Source organism: Panthera onca, chromosome F2 (genome assembly GCF_046562875.1).
Source record: "Panthera onca isolate mPanOnc1 chromosome F2, mPanOnc1 haplotype 2, whole genome shotgun sequence".
NCBI lineage: Eukaryota > Metazoa > Chordata > Mammalia > Carnivora > Felidae > Panthera > Panthera onca.
The window spans coordinates 12,638,565-12,661,966 of NC_138356.1; the positions used below are offsets into that span (position 1 = coordinate 12,638,565).

Here is a 23,402-nt window from a genome sequence, read left to right on the forward strand (position 1 = left end):
TACCTCACTCGAAACTGCAAATCGTTCACATTGTGGCTTGCAAAAATCCGTACACAGCTTTAGGAAAAGATTAAAAATAAGTGAGGGAGAAAATTGGGTGATCGTCTACATTCTCCCGTTGTACGTTTTTTATTAATATTAGAGCTACTAGTTCACAGAAGTTGAAGAGGGTTGGTTCTATTCTGCAGCGATCTGCTCCTTCCCCAGTTGCCTTAATTCTAGCACATTTGTTCTCCTCTTTGTTGGAAAAGGATCTCGAGATTCTAAGAGGTATAAGGGAGCTTTTGTTTTGACATTAAGAGAAAGCTGTAAGAGAACGCGCCTTTCCCAAAGGTACAAGGGGGAAAATGGGTGTGAAATTAATTTTAATGGTGGATAGAGACAAAATCTAAAAAAGGATTTAAAAGAAAACTTCCCACCTATTTTACCAACTGAAGGTGCTTTATAGTCCTAGATACCAGATTTTTAGTCTTGGGGGATCCAGTTCAATTAAAATGATGCTGAATCACAAAAGAGGAAAATATAATTGAGGGAAGAAGGATTCCAATATTTAGATTCAGTTGTTAGTGATATTTTTAACCACTTAAAAAAAAAAAAAGCCATTCTTCCCTTCCACTGAACTCACAATTATTAGTTTAATTTTCAGAGCTGGCCAGTTTAAGCCAGCATTACTCTTTCCCGAGGACCCTTGAGCCGGGCCCAGAAAAGGTCGAAGGAAGTCTCACAGGGGGCACATTTGACCCTAAACGTGAGCCTGGTTTACCAAGCCACAGAACTTTGATCCTTGGTGACGCCTTCCGAGGTGGTTGGGTGGGGGGGAGACGGGGCGGGGGGGAGGAGAAGACGACAGTCACTCCACAGCTTCTCGGGTGGCTGATCCGAGCAAAGCACATTTACACACTCGGGTCTCGGCCCTCACGGACGCAGACGGGCGGGTAGAAAAGGGCGAGCAGGATGCTGCAGTCATTTAGCGGGCAGGACATCGCGGTGCCCACTGCTGCTCAGTGCAAACAATGAAAGCCGGAGACAGGGAGCTTGCGGTGGCTCCGAACAGGTGGGAAGCTGGAGGAGAATCACTTGGCTCTCAGCTGGGAAGGGCTTTGTGGCGGAAGCAGGATCTCAGGAGCTGGGAGAATGATTGTAGGAGACAGCTTGCGGAGACGGGATGGGGCAGGATTCCAGGCGCACGGCCTCCTGCCCAGGAACGAAGCAAACCTTGAAGGAGAGAATATGGTGCTTAGTGGAAGGGGCAGTGGGAAAAATTCCAAGGAAGGAGGAGGAGGAACGGGCCGTGTAGTAGCAGGACCACTCAGATGACCAGCATTTCAGACGTCCTCCTCCACTCGAACGCGGTCGCTATCAGCCCATCTTTGCCGAAAGTGTTTTTACTCTGTTACAGCCTTTGGCATTTAAAGCTTTGTTTTTTGGGCTAATATTATGCCCACGTTGGTCGCCACGTTCTTAATGGAGTGTTAAAAAATGAGAAATGATTCATCGGAGACTGCCCGGAATATAGATAAAATGGATCAAAACACGGGAAATGGAAATTAACGCCGTTGTTTGCACAATTTTAAAATGTGGTTTTGAAATTAGAGAAGGCGGTTGGTGGTGCCTGGGTGGCTCAGTTGTTTAAGTGTCTGACTTTGGCTCAGATCATGATCCTATGGTTCCTGAGTTCGAACCCCGCGTCGGGCTCTGTGCTGACAGCTCAGAGCCTGGAGCCTGCTTCAGGTCCTGTGTCTCCCTCTCTCTTTGCCCCTCCCCCACTTGCTCTCTCTTGTTCTCAAAAAAAAAAAAAAAAAAAAAAAAGAATAAACATTAAAAAAATTTAAATTAGAGAAGAGGGGACCACGGGGTAATGATTATTTCCTGAGATAGCAGGAAGCGGGAGTTTTCTTCTACCATGAGGAGGATAAACAACAGTTTTCTATCTTCAAGGAGGAAACAGAGATGTCAGAGATCTCAGGTGCTTTGAATAGATATTGCTGAATTGTCCTTTAAAAACGGTGTAGGAATATTTATGCCTACCAATAGCCTGTGCGAGACAGGCTATTCCCCAAAGCCCTTCCCAGAAATAGAACTTATCAGTACTTATGATATCAGAGAACTGGTATCTTGTTTCAGCTTGACCTTCCTTGTGAGGATGAGTGCTTATCTAAATCCACATCCCCATCTAAGTGGAAATCTATGTCTATATCAAACCTACCTTCACCACTTGCACCTCTTCTGTGACTTGCCTGTTCAAACCCTTTGCCCATTTTTTAATTGAGGTCTTTATTATTTATTATTTTCCAGAAGTTCTTTGTATATCAGGGATATACCATTAATATACTGCACATTAGGGATATACCATTAGTGCAAAAGAGTGCTCACTCCATTTTACCCTGGCTAGCTTTCCATAGAGTTGATTTTCTTCATTTACCAATTTAATAGTCTAAAAAGGGATTTTTTTAAAGTTTATTTATTTGTTTTTGAGAGAGAGAGAGAGGGCAGAAGGGGCAGAGAGGGAGGGAGGCAGAGGATTTGAAGCGGGCTCTACTCTGGCAGCAGGGAGCCCGATCCGATGCAAGGGTCGAACTCATGAACCAATCATGACCCAAGCCAAAGTTGGATGCTTAACCAACTGAGCCATCCAGATGCCCCTAAAAAGGGAATTTTGATGTTTTAATTTATATCTAATCTATATTTACTTGGTTATTAATGAGGCTGAATTTTTTCCATATTTTTATCAAAAATTCATATTTCTTTTGCAAATATCCCCTCGTCTATTTTTGGAAGAAGGTCCCCATTATGGTTTTCTTACTGGTTTATAGGATATAAACCCGGGATCTATTATTTACGGCAAATAACTTGTCATACAACTTTTAGGCTCTTTAGGTATCCACGTGAGTTTTTCTGCTCGGTTTTTGAGAGAAGTTCTGGCTCTGCAGACAGGGTGGGGCAAAGGTGTGTGTTTCCACTCTGGCTTGGATTTTCCTTAAATTTGGAAATGAAATATAATTTACCATCCTGAGGATTAATTTCCTTTTGAAAAATACCCAGTCTGATGTATATAAGAAACGGCATTTCTTCCTGTAAGATGGCTTTGACCATGTACCACATAACATAACAATCCTGGCCTTATTGTACTAAATGTGCGTTCGCTTGACTTTGTTACCTTTGAGCTGATGACTGAAAATGCCTCTGCTGGGGTGCCTGGGCGGCTCAGTCGGTTAAGCATCGGACTTCGGCTCAGGTCATGATCTCATAGTTTGTGGGATAGAGCCCCTGAGTTGGGCTCTGTGCTGACAGCGTGGGGCCTGCTTGGGATTCTCTCTCCCTTTCTCTCAATCAAAATAAATTAAAAAAAAATTTTTTTTAAATGCCTCTGCTTTCTTTCCTGTCCGTAGGAGCTGGAAGCAATGGTGTAGTGGGTAGGGAAGTGGGGCCCAGCAAGCAGAGAGCAGAATACCAAGCCGTAGGAAGGGCAGGGAGGAGCCTGGAGCCTGGCATTAGATGCCATCAGTACCCTTGCTCCCTTTGTCTCTGCTTCTCACGGACTCCTGACTTCATTTTATTCTCTCCTTTGGTAAGTTGGCTTTCTTCACAGGGCAGAAACCATCTTGCGCCTTTAGCTCTTGGAGAGAGGCTGACTCAGTTCTCTCTCTTTTTTTTTTTTTTTTTAATGTTTATTTATTTTTGAGACAGAGAGAGACAGAGCATGAACAGGGGAGGAGCAGAGAGAGAGGGAGACACAGAATCTGAAACAGGCTCCAGGCTCTGAGCTGTCAGCACAGAGCCCGACGCGGGGCTCGAATTCACGGACCGCGAGATCATGACCTGAGCCGAAGTCGGACGCTTAACCGACCGAGCCACCCAGGCACCCCAATGACTCAGTTCTCTTTTAACTGCATTCTAGAGAAGGCACTCTGTTGAAGGTCCATTTTGGTTTAGGCATAAGGTTGCCAAATAAAATATGGGATGCCCATATATATTAGAATTTCAGGGAAATGATTCATTTCTTTTTAGTTATAAGTATCTCCCCAAAGTTGTATGGGATATACTTACTCTAAAAAATTATAAATCGGTTATCTGAAATTCAGATTTAACTGGACAGCCTGTATTTTTATTTGCGAAGTTGGGCCACCCTAGTCAGGAGTCTGCTTCTAGACCAATCGGCCCAAAGTCGGGGAATTGGGGTTCCGTCCACCCTCGCCTCAGTTAGTGGTCGCCAGTGGGCTAGGTTGTGTCCTCGCTGCTGCTCACTTGCTGAGGGGTGGGGGTGGGGGTGGTTACTAGGCTGAGCAGACAAGCCTGTGGGAACCCGCCGTCCCTGCCTCCTTATACTAGCCCTTCCTCTGCCCTGCATGGGCTTCCCCGGTGCCTGATCACACCCCTTACTCTCCAGCACGGTGCTCTGATTCATCGTCTCTGTTCCTTGTGCTGTGATATAGGCTCCATTAGGAGCAGGACCACGTCAGCGGCTTCTTCAATGCACACCAACATTTTATTAAGGGTCTGGCATGTGTCAGGTGCCAGTACCTGGTTGGAGTGAGTTCAGCCCCAAATCCCCATATCTGTTCCGCGGTTTTCTTTCCCACCTGTCCCCCAGGCACCAGTCTTGCGGGAGACCCAGCCCTCGTCTCTGGAGGCTGTCTCCCAGCCCTTGAACGTGCCGAGGACACGAGCGCTCGTCCCTTCTACCGCGCAGCTTCGGCCTGCGTGACCATGCATTTCCCTCTGCCCCTTCCATCCCTGCCTGCCAGCTTACCACCCAGCCTCACGTGTATGTGGGGGCTCAGCTCTGGGTGTGGGTAGCGCGTCAAGGTGATCCTACCCGCGAGGGAGACCGTGGTGGGGCAGATGCAGCGGACAGGACTCTGGGTCAAGACCGCAGGAGATCAGAATGAGCTCATCCAGGGAAGCTGCACCCGGGACGCCCTGGGACAGCTTGCTAACAGATGGCTCGAGAAGGGCAAAGGTATCCAGGCCTTCCCCTCCCATGCTCTCCCTCTTCCTCCTGTGCTCTCCTCCTCTCCCCTCTGCTTGTCCAGGATTTGCTGTCCCTTCCCTTCCTCCTATTTCAAGAACGCTTACCTTATCCTGGACATCCTACACACTTTTTTTCCCCCTTCATTTCATCATTTTAACATATGCTTTAACATCACATCATTTTAACATAACATCGTTTTAAATACAGCAATTTGTATTTCAAAGTGGAAACATTAGGAAATGAAAAACCTTAAAGAAACCCAGCCAGAGTGTGATGGAGATGGGCTCTTAACCCAGATCTTCGCACTGCAGAGCCTGCATTTGTAAGCAACACGTTATACTGCCATTTCGCCCTCTGCAGATGAAATTTCAGATCGCACGGTATGGATACGGGTGGGTGGGCAGGCAGGTGCTCGGGCTAGCTGTGACCGCACTCTTCCAACTTGATCCATGACCAGACCTGGTACTGCCGGCCCCCTTCCTCTTTCCATCCATGCCAGGCCTCGCCCCGCCCACAGCACCCCTTCGTCACCTGCCTCCACTCTGCCCCTTTGTTTTCCATTCCTTCTACTGTTAGGTTAGCTGTCTCCTCCCCACATCTAGGGAGGCATTATTACTTTGCAAACAAAACATGTCCTGCTTGCCCTGGAAGATGGGCTGTCTGGAGAGATTTCCTGCAGACTGCTGTGCTCATCCTGGCTCGGGGTTCTTGTAAACTGCAGTCACAGAGGGTGGCACTTCCTGCCAGAGAGAAACCTTGTCCTCTCCCTGACCTCTGTCTTATTATCCCTTGTCGTCCATCTTGGAATCCCTCTCTGGTTCGCACTGAGGCCTTGTCCTGCCAACCTCTGGATGCCTCGGGCAGACAGCAAATGTTGCCATTTGGAAGTGGCCGGGGACAGGCAGACATTGGGGAGTGGGACGCATCCCTGCCTCCGTCCTCACAGGCCTTCGGCTGACACACCCGCTTACCCTCCCCCAGAACCACTGGAGGCCACGGCTCGGCTCGCAGCGTTCCTGAGCTCCAGCGTGGTCAATTATGTCAGCGAATAAATAAAGGTGGAAAGAGCAGGGGTTCCTTCCTGGCCCCTTTCTAGAACCTTCCGTGAATGACATAATTCTAATCCCCAGCTGCAGCTGAGAAAGTGTTTCAAGGGCTCCACTTCAGACAATGCCAGCCACAGTCGCTCCTTCCTCAGCTCCCAACTGTATTTTGCCTCTGGCCTGGGAATCTCCTCTCTCTCTCTCTCTCTCTCTCTCACTCTCTCTCTCCATTCTCTGTCTCTGTTTCTCTAGGCCCCTCGGTCACTCTCTTTCCAGGTTTTAAAAGGGGAAGGGATTGGGAAGCAAATCCAAACCCTGATTTTTGAGTGGGGAGAAGCCTTTCACATGAAGAAAGAACATACATTAATAGCTTGGAAAACAATGGTAATATTTAATTAACCTTTTGAAATGGCTGATCTGCAAATCTGCACGTGTCAGCTCATCTTCAGAACAGAGGCACTGTGTGTGCCGATGCCAAAATCAACATGCTGGGTCCGTGCATTTCTTCCGTGGGGATTTCACAGGGGGGAAGAAGCACGACCTGCTACTCCTCCCCCCCACCCCCCCCCCCCACAAAATCAGTTGTGTTACTTTAAAAATTCATGTGATCCAGCTGCCCTCGTCAGAGTTGGATGTAGCCTGTTGTGCTACACATCTGAGAACCCCAAGCTGAAGCTTGGCTCCTCTCCCTGTCACTGTAGCAGACAGGCTGTGGGCCTCCCGGGGGCCTGGGGGTCAGTTCCGATGACAGCAAAAATCAGCTCGATGCACTTGTAGCTCTCCCAACACAGCGCATGTCCACAGGACAAAGGGAATTAGACTCATCTGCAGGTGTCAACTCTCTGGCTTTTTTCGTGATTTTCTTTCTCTTTTTCTTTTTCTTTTTCCCTCCTTTTAAAGGGGGTGCGCTCTCTTAGTTTGAGAAGCCCCTTCATCCGGAGCGCTAGGGTTGGCTCATTAAAATATCACCTGGTTAAAGTAAATCAATGTTGATGGAGTTGTTTGAGGTATTCCCCCTCGTGGAGCTGGTGTCAACTTGTTAGTCCCATCCCTGGGCTGAATGGAAACCCCTCCTTCTCCTCTGCATCCCATACCTGCATTAATGAGCAAGGCTCACACTGCACCGGGGAGCCTGGGTTGAGGGGAGGTGACTAATACATTTCATTTCCTTTTATCAACAGCAGTGGCAGAAAGAATTAGAGGGTGATATTTTACTTTTTGGGGGACTTCCAAAAATGAAAGAGGGTGGGCATGATAGAGTGAATAGGAAATAGTTGATTTGTACTTGTAAACTGTACAGGCACATCGATGAAGCAATAAGATGCATTTTGAAACGCTAAGAAAAACTGCTGTAACTTGTGAAAAGCCTTTTGTTGTCGCTTACGTGCGTTTCGAATCATCAGGGAGAAAAGGTTTGGGGCTTTTAAGAAATGTGGCAAAATCTGCCAAGCTTTGGGTGGGAAAGATTCAAGGCCCATGAAGACTTGATCAGGCGGGAAGATGTGCAGTTGATCAAATAAAGCAACTATTTGGTTGTTAAGCTCTCTTTTTTTCCCAATTGGAAGACTATGTCTTCTTAGCACAATTGGGTACAACAATGGCAAAAGGATCTTATCTGTGTCATTCTAGCAAGATCAGGAGATGTGGGGATCAAGAAATGAGGCTAGAATGAGTGAGATCTTTCCTGAGATGGCCAGGAAAGTGCCTTTCCACGAGAAGTAGCCCACCTTTGAGGACCATATCTCCCAGGAACAAGCCTAACCATGAGTAACTCAACTCACACAGCCAAGGACAAGAGCATCAACAACAATGACCCAGAAGTGTGATAAATATCAAACCTACCAGTGGCAATGGCCTGGTTGACAGCCAAGGTCTTTTCAAGCGTGGAAGGTAAGGTTTTCTGGAGGTAGAAAGCACTCACTATACTCCAGCCTTGTTCTCAGCACTTTATATGCCTTATCTCAATTAACCCTCACAACAAGTCTTTGAGGTATTTACTAGTGTTAGCCCCATTTTACAGGTGAGGAATCCGAGGCACCGAGAGGTGAAGTAACTTGCCCAAGGTCACACGGGATATGCTGACTCTCTAATAATTGAAGAGTTGAGGAGGAAGGCATCAGTTATAGCCAATGGCTTATATATTTTTTCAAATGCATTTTCTGTTTCATCTTGTCTTTGTTGTGTTTAGTAATTGGCCTCGGCTGTTCAACCTGACTTTCACAGGATGTAGTAGCATCGAGAGCCTCCGATGTCAGGATCTTCTGAGAAGCTAACCTTAACCCCCTCATCCACTCCGGGATGCATGGGTCTTTACTCTGTGGGAACAGAAACAGGGCAGATCTTAGATTGTGCGGGGAGGGCATTTCCATCCTGAACGCACTCAGGGACCAAAGTCAGCCAAATTGAGAAAAGAAAGCAAGGGGTGAGGGAAGGTCTCCACGAATGTAGAACATTCCGTCCCCTCTCCGCTTCCCTGCTTGAAAAAGAAAGCTCAGTTTCAGGAGGGAATTAGAAAGGGAAGCAGAAAGGCAAACCAAAGGAGATAGGTGTAGGAAAACGGGGCCATTTTCCCTACTGGACCGCCCCCTTCCTTGGGGTGTAATGATCCATTTGACCACTAGATTGAAGACGTGAGTGAGGGAAGGTAGTGTCCCTTCTAGTGTCCTGAGAGCTTCAGATCTCAGAGCCGGGAAGGACCTCGATCCACGACCTGTTTGAAGAACTTCAGGCCTGGGCATGTTCAAACCACCCAGAACAAATACAATATGGCAAGGGGATAATTTTTCAGTAAGGAAATAGCGTATGGGTATGATATTATGGGGTCCCTCAATCCAAACAAAGTGTCTCATGTATGGGCCATAACACAAAGCAGCTTAATCCAGCCCTCAACAGATTTATTTTGGGAAAGCCTCTAGGCTCCTCTGTAGGGGAGTAGCCTGTTCGCCGAGACCCCCCTCTGACATTCAAATGTAGAGGCACCAAAAGGAGATGTGAATGATAATGTCACCACCGCCCAGGATGGTGGAAACATCTACCAGAGCCCAGGGACTTTTGGGTATCCCATGTATTCATGCCTAATTCCCTGGGCTGCTAAGCTATCACATTTAGTGATTAGCTCCCTTGAAAGTCTAAGTTGACTCCCAGGAGGTGGGGGAAGAAAACTGCACGTGCATACATAAAAGCGGAGGCTGCACGAATGTGTGTATGTGCGCGCATTTGTGCCTGCGAGCGCTGAGAAGCTGGGGGTCTGAGCAGTTTTCCGAGATTCCCCAGAATACGGAAGGCTCGTGGTGCATATGGGAGAACTGACAACTACACCAGAAGGTGAGGAAATGGCTGGAAGCAACACTAATGCCACTCCATCTGGAAAGAGGGGTACTGTTTAGTACGTCTGGAAAGCATTATTTCTGCAAATAGCTCAACCTCTATCAACTTTCAGGCAGGGATCCCGATCTGCAGCCAAAATGAGATCTCCCTGATGGCTGTGTGGCGGGAGAGGCTGAGCAAATGAACGAACAGCAGAAAGCAGGAAATCTGCAGAGATGGCAGCCGTTAAGGTACCACACAGCAAGCACCTGTCTCTCTCCAAAAAGACAGCCGGGGCTTCACATCACATTAGGCCGGGCCTGTGCTCGGGGTGGGCTGGACCCCGGTGGGATTTTGGGCTCACCAGCCACCTCCAACAAGTCCTCGCGATTTTTTGGGCTCAGAAAAGCCCCACGTACAGTTGGCCAAATGGCTTTCCTGCATTGATTTTTATACCCGTGGGTATTTTGAAGGAAATTAAATCCATGTGTTTCTGATTGAGCTGCCATTAGCACATGAAAACGCTGTTTTGTGAGAGTTATGGTATGCCGTGGGTGCCTTCTCACAGTGCCGCTAAATGCCATAAAATCGTCTAGCCAGACACGGAGGTGCAAGAAGCCGGGTGCGTTCTGCCATACGCCATTTCCCTGCCTATCCAGAAGGCAACATGTTTTTGTCATTTGCATCCTTTCTGAATGTAGCACAACACGGTTTCTCATGCCCGTGAACCATCTATCATTTCCAATTTGAATGAAGCCATCTTAGTGTGGATGATGAGACGTTGCCTTTAACCGCTAATAGCTGGAGGGGACTCGTATTAAAACAGCCACCGAGGGGCGCCTGGGTGGCTCAGTCGGTTGAGCGTCCGACTTCGGCTCAGGTCATGATCTCGCGGTTCGTGAGTTCAAGCCCCGCGTCGGGCTCTGTGCTGACAGCTCGGAACCTGGAGCCTGTTTCAGATTCTGTGTCTCCCTCTGTCTCTGCCCCTCCCCTGTTCATGCTCTGTCTCTCTCTGTCTCAAAAATAAATAAACGTTTAAAAAAAAAAATTAAAAAAAAAAAAAAAAAAAACAGCCACCGAGGCTGGCACTGGTCTCTGGGTCTCCGGGCAAAGAGGCCAGCTGAAATGTATTCCCAGGAAGGCCCACACAGCTTCTGGTCTACACCACCTAGAAGCAGCTAAGCCTGTGCGGACAGGGAGAACTGGTGGGAGAGTCCTGACTCGGGTGCAGGAGAGGAGGGGGTCTCAACCGGCCCTGCTACTTGCCCTCTCTGAGCTTCCTCTCTAGTGATCATTGGGTCAAATGCTATTGGTTTAGGGCCCTTCCTGGACTTGACATTGTATGATTAAAACTGGCCCCTATTTGTCCTTAGTTATCACATTCATTGATGGTTGCATGTATTACGTCCCTAGAATGTTCTAGTATGTTTTGTGCTCAGCGTCGAGGACACATGAAGAAAGGCATGTTTTTGCCTTTGGAGGGAGGGAGAAGGTGAGGGGGACTAATCTGTAGAGTATTGGCTATGAGTCTGACCCAGTGTTAGGGGCTTTATTCGCCATTTGCAGTTCAGCTTCACAAAACTATTCCAAAGGAGGCATTATTGTCCCCATTTTATGGATAGAATTGCCCTAAGGATCAGGAAGATTGGACAGTTTGCTCAAGGGCACAGAGCTTGTAAACGGAAGAGTTGGGGCATAGAATTTCTTATCTCTGACCCCAAAGCTCAGTTATTGTTCCTCCTTCCTGTTTCTTACAGCTTAATGTGGTCAGTGTTAAATATATATGTACAATACGTAAGATTTTATATCTGGAACCACAGAGGGCAGCGTGCCTAATTCTGTCTTGGAGACACTGGGAGATTTTACTGCCACGATATTTGCACTGACTTTTAAAGGACGAGCAAGAGTTGACCAAGTGGGAATGGAAAATGGATTCGGAATGGCAGGGTGCAAAGGAGAGCTAGGTGTTGGGGAAGCGGAAAGTCTGTCACCTACCTCATTTCTGCCACATTAATGTCTAAACTACTGACAATGTCCGGGTCACATTTCTCCTGTGGACCCACTTATATCTTGGTTGTGTACTTGTAGGAAAGGTAAGATCACCAGTCTCTTCTGCCCTCCAGTCCAGTCTCACCGTTCCCTCTATGGGACTACATCGGACGCCATCTTTGAGAGCAGATGACAACTCCCACTTCGACTTTCCTCAACCTTGACTAACTCTCGGTGGAGGAGGGGCTCCCTAAATTTTCCTCCACCCACATTATCATCAAAGATGTTTTGCTTTTCACTTGCAGTGGAGAAAGCTGAAAGCACAGCTGGTGGCAATTTTGCTTTGAATTCGAAGGTTGCGGAGCAAACGGGAAATTTCATGCTGCAGCCGTGGTGGAGGCCGACCGAGCTTTCATAGCTTACTTGGTGTGTCCACAACCTGCTTCCCGTGAAATTGCCTGTAAGTGTGGACAACCTGGGAAGCCGCAGCTGAAATGCCTGTCTGGAAGGCTCCCTGGATTTCACAACAAGGCTCGGCCCAGCAATGAATAAAACCGCATTCATTCTCCTAGGCCCTCGACTGGTCGAACTTGCCCTGCATCCTATTGCTACAGTCAGATTGCTTTCAAAGGCAGTCTGATGGGCAGTCCACTAAGAGCTGTTGGTCCCATCAGAAGGCTATCAGGAGGTCTCTCGACTCCTGGCCCCGGGGTGTGCCGTGCTCCTGACTGAACGAACTTGCTTGCTTTTGTCTAGATTTAACATGTAGCTCGAATACCTTTGTTGACGTGTCGGTGCTTTTAATAATGTCTAAATTCATCTTTCGGGTGTTGGTGTCAGTCAGTTGTGAGAATCTAGCACTCTACTTAGATTCAGGGCACTAATCCATTTAGTCCAGAATCTTTTCCTAAAAAATAGGCTGCATCATCTGCTTAGTGAAGAGGTCAGACCACATAATTGCTAAGGGCCTATCTGGCTTTCAAAATGCTCTGATTTCACTTGTTCTAACTGTGTGAGAAGTTGAAGATCACTGTTTGCTCTCATTCAAAGACAGTCTCACTCTCCCATTATCACTCTAAAGACTTTTCTAGGTCCTACATCCCTAGCTGTCTCTTTTTGCTCCCCAGACCAATGCCAATTATTTGGTCTTTTCTCAGAAGGATGATTTCCCAAACATATCCTCATCCATGTGTACATGAAACTCTTTGGGACTCTCTCCAAGGCCTTTATATCAAACTTCCAAACAGAACATCAATATTGGGGTTGTGTGGCTGGGTATGGAGAGAGTCAGGTTCTGCCTTTCCAGACCTTGCTTCTCTGAGAGCTAAACCATGTCTCGGAGTTGTAGCCGACTATCGTCTCCAGTTGGGGTCTTTTACAGTATAGACAGCATTAAAAGTGTTATAAATATGGTGGCCAACAGTGAACGTCCTGGACCCATTCCCCTCTTGGCTTGCGTGGAGAGAGGGCAGTCAGGTGGCGTGGAGACATTGTTGGCAGGAATCATCGCTCCCTCTATTTGGGAATGGAGGACCATAAATGGTGGCTGCCTTCCAAACTGCCAATAAATAAGTAAATATAGAGTGTTGACATTGGTCTTCCTGCCAAACGCCAGGCTGCTTCTCTCCTCATCTTGGGGGAGACGAAAGAGAGAAGGGCTATTGAATAGGCTGTTGAGAAGTAGCCTCCGTTCTACTTGGAATCTTTCCTCCTTTTGGAAACCTTTCAATCGGTTTTCTGGCCCTTCTTGGGGAGTGAGACAATTCTGTCAAACATGAGATTGTGTTCGCTTCTTCATAATAATTATCAGCCATAGGCTGAAATGGAGCTGTTTCTAAGGATGAACTGTTGTCAACACATACTTGGGCTACAGTAACGGCATAACTACTGAGCCCCTGAGAGAGTCTGTGTTGGCGTGCAGTGATCAGGGGGAGAAGGGAAGACAGTTGAAGGCCCTTCCAGGCACACACCGCCTGAGGGACACTCAGCTCTGGGGCTCAGTTTCCTCTCTCTCCACAGGCTCACAAGGTTTTCAACGCCTACCTCCTGAGTTAGAGGATTTTGTGCGCTAAGTTAAAAGCCCGACAAAATGGTGGCCGTGCTTCTATGGAAGAAAGGCATCCAGCAGAAATATCTTGTTTGCTTTTGTATACCTATTGCTTAACATGGTGCCTGTCACATCACAGGCACTTAATAAGTATTTGTGGAGTGAATGGATTACTTTGGAGATGCTTTGCTTCCTGTCTGCCGGGATCTCCAATCTCAGACCGTTCCTGTATTTTGAATTACTCCAGAGCTTAAGCTTAAGATTTGTCTCTTTCGGCTGCTTCTCTTGCCACCTACTCACGTACAGCTTTTTCTTCCTCGTGACCATCGCCGGCACTGTGGCAGGGCTCCTCATAAAGGTGGTTCCAGCCACGTTTCACACACCCTTTTCCTGTTCTGAAGCGTGTGCCTACAGATCTTATGCACTTGCTGCCTTTTATTATTATTATTAGTAGTAGTAGTATCAGTTCCCTGCTTTCCTGTTTCTTCTTCCCTTTTCCAGGAAAAAAAAATCAGGATCCTTCAGTACCAAGAATTCACAAAATCTGAGAAACTGAGGACACAGAAGTCAAGGGGCTAATGGAGGAATGAATAGCACCATAACTTCTCTTTTCTGAAGACCCCAGGGGGGTTTCCCCCTTGGTATCTGGTCTCCCGGCAGAGTCACGAGCCTTAAAGGGCCATGCACACTTAAATTTCCCACTATTGTTTTGACAGCTGAACTGCAAAGGAATGAACTTTTTGAATCAAAGCCTGCTATAGTTTGATTACCGCTTTTCTTTAAAGTGGGATTTATTATCTACCTATGAAGGCATGGTATGAGGGCATATTCTCACATACACACACACATTGGATATCATGGAGGTTTTGACTCCTTTGGAGATTACTGCGTTCCCTACACATTCTCATGGCATCTGAATGACCCAAGAGTTCCTATTAATGATTTCGAGATAAGACTTTCAGGTAATCAGGGAGATTCTGTTTTCTAAGAAAGAAAGGTTCATCTCTTCAGAACTCTGGTTCCAAAGAATTGTGGCTTATTGGTGTGGACGTTTCAGTGGCCAGCCTTCAATTTGGGGGCTGGTATCGTCTCACGGGCAGCTTTTGCTGTCCCATATCAATAAAATTAGCTAAATGTGCCACTTACCTGCTTTTGCATATTTTTAAAACTATAATAAGCATGTTTGTGTCTATAAGGAGACATAAGCCTGCATTACTGTTTTTCTCCCTCCCCTCCCCCCCCCAGGGTTCTTAATATACTTTCACTATTTATATTTTTAGTTGCGCGTAAGTACCCGGAGGCTTAGTGGTAGAGGAAGAACGTTGTGAAAATTGAATAAATAAATAAATTAAAATTTAAAAAAATCTGCGTTAGTGATGTCTGACTTCCTCTATTCATGTTATTGCTACTCTTGTTGCTTTTTGCTTTTTGTTTTGCTTCTTGACTGTTGTTGTTTTCCACCAAAGCTGTCATTTATCGTGAGAACAAGAGCAGCCATGTGTTGATTTTTCTGGATTCTTTTTGGATACTATCCCAGTGCTAATGAAGGCCCTTCCAAAGTGCTAAAGAGCGGGTGCCAAAATCAGTTATGTTGAAAACAATAGAGGCGAGTGGTGCACAGACAGCATGTATATACCCATATATGTGCACACACTCACAGATATTTGAATTAATACAGTGTGTGTGCAAGTCCCTACGTTTATGCAGATATAAATACATGCCCATTTTGCAAATATCGAATGCATGCCTTGGAGCTCCGCCGAAGACGATGTAAGGCTGCATTTTGAATAAAGGACTTTTTGTATCTGCTTGCAGAAAATTTTCATGGATCAAAGGATGAACAGAATTCCCAGACTTTGCAGGGTCCTGATTTGTCAGTTTAGAAGCTGTTAGAAGTACACATTCACATTTGGACGTGGACATAACGATTGTTATAGACCTTACTTGTTTGTATTATGAAATGAGGATTTCACTTCAAGAAGCACCTGGGAAATGCTTAGCTTAGGCTTAGCTGCTGTGCTAATATCGATAAAAATTTTAACACTGGTCTTTGAGTACCTTTGAGGTAGTTTATTACCTGAAATGGGGGGACATTGGGGGCTCTCTCTCTACCCTCAATAGATTCTCCTTTCCTTTTTCCCAATGTGTAATTATTCTCCCCTCAATTTGTTTACACAGCTTGGAGATGGGGACAGAGTTCTCTGGCGGCCATGCAACTGAGTGCAATCACCCTAAAGAGAAGCATTTAGAAGCTATAAAACCTAAATGCCCTGCCATGCATCATTACATCGCACAGTTATTCAAATTTAGTAAATTAAATTAAATAATCTCAAATAACTTGATTTCGGGGCTTTAAAATTTCATCTCTATGGTGCCCAGTACTCCATTTCCTTTATTATTATTGTTCATCAAGTAGAATTTATGTTTTTTATGAATCAAAATCCTTGCGTGCCTCGCCAGCCAAAGCTGCTCGAGGCTGGCTCGGCGGAGTCGGTAGCTCGGCGCGCCACCTACCGGTTGATTCGGGCACGGCGGCCGGCTCCGGGGTTCGAGAGCGGCGGCCACATCGCACATGTCACTGTGAAAATCAGACAGGACCACGCTCCCGGTTAGTGCGCTAACTGCTCCCGTGGGCTTTGTCATCGTGGGTCGACTTGAAGGCGCGGGGACACCCCAGCGAGATTTGCTGTTGAGGCCGGGGGAGAGTTTTCTGATCCGGCTGCAACGCCAACACATTGGGTCCGGTGTGTGTGCTGCTCCCGTTCTTCGTTATTAAAGGCCAGATGATCCAATCAAGCTGCTGTTTACCCGACAGATCCGGGAAGCCGTTCGTTCATTACCAAAAGCCATTCTCTGCTCGTGCATGTTACCGTTTGAAGAGGACGCTGATGTTTAGGGACAGTGACGGCTGGTGCCAAAGGCGTCATGTCCCAGATAAAGACCACGCGGAATTTTGCCATGTGTGACGTTTTAAAAAGTACCCTATTTGTAGGAAAATCTTTTCCCCGTAACGCTTCTGCAGCGGAGTTGAATTCTGCCGTGGCAGGGGGAGCTGCAAGCCATACGGTGTTTTAGAGGCTGGTTTAAATGTACTTTCAGTTTAATCGCTTCATAAATAAACAACCGTCAAACGATGAGATCCTTTCAAGGCAGCGTTAAAATATTCCTTATTCCAAACTTCTCTGACACCTTTGTTTAATCTATCTTGCTTCGGTGACGTTGTAGAAGTGTATCACTTACATGCTTTCACACATTTTTAAGATCCAGGCATCCCAACCAAGCATCCAGGAGGTTTCTTTTCTCCTTAGGCTCCCAAACCGAGGACTCAGAGTTGATATTTATGTGCCTGAGAGTGTGCCTTCCAATTTGTCAGCCCGCTCCTCTCCCTCTCCCCCAGTCAAATGGTTCAACATAGCAACAGATGGTGTTTTAGGCTTTTTGCTGAGTTTGGGATGGTCTAGTTTGTGCTTTCTCAGGGAGGTTTCGACAATAAATCCACTCTGGTATTAATAAGTTCAAATGAAACATTAGAACCTTTTTTTTTTTTTTTAAAGCTTATTTATTTATTTTGAAAGAGACAGAGAGAGGGCACGCAGGGGGAGGGGGCAGAGAGAGGGAGAGTCCCAAGCAGGCTCCCTGTGGTCAGGGCAGAGCTCAACTCGGGTCTCGAACTCATGAAACTGTGAGATCGTGACCTGAGCCGAAATCAAGAGTCGGTCACTTAACTGACTGAGCTACCCAGATGCCCCGATATTAGAGTGTTCTTTTAAAAGAGAAGCTTACTTCACCGAGACCCTTGGTTCATTTAAAAAAATTTTTTTTTTTAACATTTATTTATTTTTGAGACAGAGAGAGACAGAGCATGAACAGGGGAGGGGCAGAGACAGAGGGAGACACAGAATCTGAAACAGGCTCCAGGCTCTGAGCTGTCAGCACAGAGCCCGATGCGACGCTCGAACTCACGGACTGTGAGATCATGACCTGAGCCCAAGTCAGACACTCAACCGACCAAGCCACCCAGGCACCCCAAGACCCTTGGTTCAAACAGCATTAATGTGTGTTCCCCATCCTCAAAAGGAATTCTCTCCCCTCTCCTTAACAGGAAATCTCTCCTCCTCCCTTGTAGCATTATTCCCCATCGTTTCTAAGCATTTTTTTCAGATATTGGTACAGAAAAGAAGTGTAAGGAAAAAGTCAGATTGGGAACAAAAGCACACACTTTGTAGTCCTTTTGCACGTGCTAGGTTAGAAATCTATGAAGATTATATGACCATTTTATCTTTGTAAAATTTTTTTTAGTATTTACTTTTTTTTGAGAGAGAGAGAGAGAGGGCAGGGGAGGGGCAGAGAGAGAGGGAGACAAAATCGGAAGCAGGTTCCAGGCTCTGAGCTGTCAGCACAGAGCCCGACGCGGGGCTCGAACCCACGAACCATGAGATCATGACCTGAGCCGAAGTCAGATGCTTCACCAGCTGAGCCACCCAGGCGCCCTGACCATCTTATCTTCTGAACCAGAGTCAAAACTTCATAGAGTCTTCATTTGATTCAAGAAAAGCAGACTGAATGGTGCTAGATGGTCCTGTTACTGAGTCTACAGAGAATCCCATTCTTGAAGGACTAAGAGCCTTCCTCCTTGCCGGTCAGTGGTGTGAGGAAAAACCAAAGACTTTTGCCAGGTTGTTCACTTTCAAGGCGGAACCATCTTTCCTGCATCTGGTAGCTGAAGGCAAACCCTTCCGGATAGGCTGGCCCTGAAGTTCATATCTTGATGGTATCATTATCATTAAGATGGCTCTGATGGATGGGTCGCTGTGGGAGTGGTCCTGTGCTCGTTCCAGGTTCTGCCAGTCTCTACCGAGCCGCCAGCGCACAAATCCAGGAGCCCTGTCCTGCGGGTACGCACCTGCACCTTGGTCTATCCCCACTTAGTACTGTGGTTTTCTAGCTCTGGTGGGTTTTTTGGGGTTGCTTTGTTTTGTTTTTTAACTCTACTGAGTATAAAGGAGTTGACAAAAAAAAAAACAACACAGGGGTGGAGTAGTTCCCCCAAACTCGATCCTTAATTTGTCTTATTCTTTTCTAGAGGACACCAGAAACAAAGTGTCTGCAAGGTTGTGTTACCTGACATCGAAATACCTACAGGAAGGTGTTATGGGCTGACTTATGTCCCAACACCAGAGTTACCTGTTGAAGTCCTAACCCCAGAATGCGGTCTTTACAGAGCTAATTAAGTTAAATGGAGTCATTAGGGTGAACCCTAATCCAACTGAAGTGGCATCCTTATAAGAAGAGGAGGTTATGCACGGACATGTGCAGAAGGGAGACCATGTGAGAGGACAGAGAGAAGATAGCCATTTACACACCACGGGGAGAGAGGCTCTTCCTTCAGAGCCCTCAAAAGGAATCAATTCTACCGACATCTTGATCTTGTACTTTCAGCTGCCAGAACCCTGAGACAATAAATTTCTGTTAATGTTTAAGCCACCCAGTCTGTGATTCTTTGGGTTTTTTTTCACCTTTATTTTTTTAATGTTTGCTTATTTATTTTTGAGGGGGAGGGGACTGGGGGAGGAGCAGAGAGAGGGAGGGAGGCACAGAATCTGCAACAGGCTCCAGGCTCTGAGCTGCCAGCACAGAGCCCGACGCAGGGCTCGAACTCACAGACTGTGAGATCACGATCTGAGCCGAAGTTGGACACTTAACTGGTGGAGCCACCCAGGAACCCCTGCGACCCTTCGTCACAGCAGCTCGTGCAAACTCATACGGAAGGTGAGAACGTTAATTCAGCCATTGGTATATTTTGGTATTCTGGAATGACTTCCATGATTTTGAAGAGCCTGAGTCTGATCTTCCCTGGCAGGAAAATTGGTGCTTGGTGATGGAAGGCCTCTACCATACACTAAACGAGGCCCCCGGGGGTCTCCAGCCTGGTGCCAGCTTAACTGCCGAATCCTGAGTACATCGTAAAGTAGCACTAAAGTCTGCATATCATTATTGCCATGTGCAAGTCCTGGTTAACAATGGATATAACTGTCTTGTAGTTAGCTTCAAAAATCTGGACACAATAAACACTTGCACGCTGAAACTAAAACACTTTAAGAACATTGTCTTTCTGCAGCTTTTGCAGGCCCTCGTGATTTCGAACAGAGTTAAATTTGCAGTGGGCCGGCAAGTTCAATCCCCGGGGACGGATGCACCTGTCTATGTCAGCCAGACAGAAGGCTCAGGCGGGAGCTTTCGGTTTGTCCGCTGAAAAGTGAGGCCTTCATCCGTAAATGCTCTTTGAGGACCCATCCGATCCACCTTTTCATCCACACAGTTGGTTTTTTTTTTCCGAGAAGCGTTCGGACAAACACTTCTTTGCTGGATGCCATGGGCATTGAGTTTATCCCATAAACTCAGGTGTTCGTAATAATGCCTTGCTTGCTATCTGGAAGACTTACAAGTACAGCCACTCTTCTGGGGCACCCGGTGGGTTTGGGTGAGAAAACAGACGTGAGAAAACAGCTACAACTCTCAGCTGAATTTGTGGGGCTTTTTTCCAATGTTGGTAAATAAACATTTCAGAACCAAGTCAAATCGTGAGAACTCAATCTCACTGAAAAAGAAGGGTGTTTTTATTTTTATTTTCTTCAGTGCACCTCACTATGTAACACTGGCTTACTGAGGTGGTAAAATCTGTGGAAAAGTGGATAAAACTCACAATGAATCTCAGGGCACCTGGGCGGCTCAGTCGGTTAAGCATCCGACTCTTGATTTTGACTCAGTTCATGGTCTCACGGTTTGTAGGATCGAGCCCTGTGTCAGGCTCTGCACTGACAACGCAGAGCCTGCTTGGAAGTCTCTCTTTCCCTCTTTCTGTCCTTCCCCTGCTTGCGCAGGCACTCTTTTTCTCTCTCTCTACATGAATAAATAATCATTAAGAAAGCCTTCCAAATGAGTCTCAAAAAGGATGGAAAGGCAGCAGAGTAGTGGAGCAAAGAAACGCTTTTTGCATGGGCTTTTATTAAAGCTTAGTAGAATTTTTAAAAATCAGGTATTTTTACTAGTGTCACTTTAAGAACCTGCGAAGTTACTAATGGATATAGGTCATGATGACATCCTTAAATAAACCTTAGGCAATAAACGAATCATGTTGCCTTTTCATCAGATTGCCATCATCTCATGCCTGTTCCAATAGGGCAAAGAACGAATGAAGGAAATGAGTGTGATAGATATATATATCATACTGTCACACCCATGAGTGAGAGTAACAATATCTCAAGGAGACTCACACTGTCTTCCCGATAAAAGCCAACAAGAATGCACATTAATTTGGATCCTCTACTTTACAATAAACTATTCACTACCCTGGGTTAGGTTGTGTTCTACACACATACGCAAACACACACACACACGCACGCACACACTGGAATAAAAAAGAATTCAGTAGATATTAGGCATTTGCTCTTGGGATTTGGGAATTAAATACAAAGAAGGCTAATCAAATGTCAAAAATTGAAGTGGTATTAATAAAATGAACAGAATGAGTTGTCTAGCTCATAATTATATATGTATGTCACCTTTGCTTCGGGTCTGTATCTCAAGACCCCACATAAATTAAGTTTATAGTTTGACCTGTTTAAAAATAACTCTCTTTTGCTGTTAAGATCTTTTAAGGTCAAGTTCAAGAAGTGTCAACACTCCAGTGATTTACCAGTTTGGGTTTCGTTCCTGAATATCTTTCTCCAGCATTGGTGTGTTTCATCTTTCCCCTTTCCCAATTACACCAGAGAACTGATGGGCTACGTATATTTACAATATCCATTGCCTGGTAAGAATATGACAAATATCCGCATTGTTTTCCATTTTTCACTCGTCATCAAGATATTTGAGGTGATATACTAAATAGGCTCATACAAAGTCCTAGGACTTAAAATATCATTCTCTTCAAAGTAATCTGACTCTAACGTTCGCATTTTAAAATACGATTTTGCTTATGGGTGAATCGACCACTCGGTGATAAGGTGTGTTAAGCAATCAAGAGAGTATTTTCATGGTTTAATAGAAAAGATCCTGATGTCTTTCCTATCTGGACGGTCCTTGAGATGAATGTGGTGTAAATGAATGTTTGATACATTTCACTGCTACAGAAGTAGCTCAGAAATCTTTTCGCGTATCGATGGGCTAACAGCTGCAAACACAAGGTGACATCTTTAAAGATAAGGACACTGAGGTATTGATTAGACAAATCTATTTGGCAAGGTGGCAGTGATGTATAGATAGGGGACAGGGAGAAATCTGTGAATACATGTATGTGAAAATACCTTGCAGGGTTTGTAAATAATCATAATAAAGGCTCTGCCAGTGGCTTAAGGATCTTAAGTGATATGAATTGATTGTTAACATTTCACTTTAAAGATAGATTAATTATACGGGATTAATGAAGATGAGTAATTATGATATATTAATTAATTAATTAGTATGGTAATTCTTATGAAAGTACTGTATATATGACATACAAATTCATACCGAATGAATTCGCTACAAGTGGGCTAATTATAGTGAATACTTGATAAATTGATAACAACAAGACATTTAACATTTCAGGCATTCGGGTACTGCGGGTAGCAAATCCTTGGTCACTGCTGAGGCTTCAGGTCATGTGAAGCCCAATTCTAGAAGTTCCACAGTCTTTCAGTGTGAGTTTCCCTGATGGCTGGGTTTGAGATTTCTCCACTGGCCATTTTGCCTCTGCTGGGTGGGTCATGTTGAGAGTGGTGTCCGGGTGATTGCTCACTCTTCCTTCCTTCTTTCCTTCCTTCCTTTTTCAACGTTTATTCATTTTTGAGTGACACAGAGAGACAGAGCCTGAATGGGTCAAGGGCAGAGAGAGAGAGAGAGAGAGACAAAGAATCTGAAGCAGGCTCCAGGCTCTGAGAGCTTGATGTGGGGCTCGAACCCACGAACTGTGAGATCATGACCTAAGCTGAAGTCAGATGCTTAACTGACTGAGCCACCCAGGTGTCCCCGGGTCATTGTTCTTCTATGGGTGCTGGCTGCTCCGTGAGTCTCCTGAGCAAACTGTTATCAGAGCAATGCTGATGAACTAGAACAAATCACCAGGTGCTGGTTAACAAAGAACTTTAGAAGATCCCCCAAAGGAGGTTCTATTCTTTGGTTAATCTTCCTGATCCTGCTTGTGGTCTAAGTGTATTGCATTCTGGAGCTTGTTCTGGCTTTCAGGGGGATCTAGTAGAATCCCCCCAGTTTTCCTGGGTCTACTCTAAGAGAGAAGGGGAGGAACTTGCCCAACTGGACACACCTGTAAATCCCCAGGCCAGGATTCCTCCTTCCGGCCTCCACCAGGGCAACTTCACCAAGCAGGGAGCTGGGAGGAAAATGCAAGGGTGTTTACCATTCAGTAAGACACTGCATGACTGGAAATACGTTATGGATGGGTTCATTTCCTGCCCTAGGAGAAGGGCTCTTGCACGGAGTTCTGGGCTTTCTAGGCCCTCTTAAATAATTCAGACTCTTTCCCGCTTTGCAAAAAGCGAAGAAGACCTGAGACCTTGGAGCTGGCTGTTTGCTCATGCGTTCGATAATTCACAAATCCATGAGAACAAGAAGAAATGAAGTCGAAATATCAAATAGCTTCTCTCTTCTCCCAGTATCTAAGCAGAACCCTTTTTGAGAAGCCAAGAGAAGTCAAATTTCTTCGCATGACCAAAGACCAGGAGGTGGGGAGAGTGGAAGGAATTTGGAGTTGCTGCTCTGAAGAAGGAAATCCTAAGGAGGACGTTGGAAATCTTGCTGTGTGCTTTATGGTACAAGTCCCCCCCCACTCTTCCCACTTCAGGGTTCTTGCCTAAAGCTTCCATCATTTTGTTTAAGGCTTTTGGAGGCGGTGTGGCTTTGCATACGACACTGCAGAGAGACTGAGCTTCATATGGTCTACCTTTAATTAAGTTTTAATATTTCAAGCACTATGCTAGGGTCTAAGGCTAAAAGGTGACTAAGACCCCATTTCTGCCCTCACAATGGAGGCAAAGGGAGAGGAGGC

General features: G+C 45.9%; 1 long non-coding RNA gene across 1 annotated transcript in view; it reads left to right on the forward strand.

Moving 5' to 3' along the window:
* Positions 1-18,713, forward strand: part of LOC132664112 (uncharacterized) — a 72,851-nt gene extending 54,138 nt beyond the window's left edge. The window contains exon 3 of the long non-coding RNA XR_013553528.1: positions 18,441-18,713. This is a non-coding gene — a long non-coding RNA (uncharacterized LOC132664112). The remainder of the gene's footprint in view (positions 1-18,440) is intronic.
* The last annotated feature ends 4,689 nt before the right edge of the window (positions 18,714-23,402 follow it).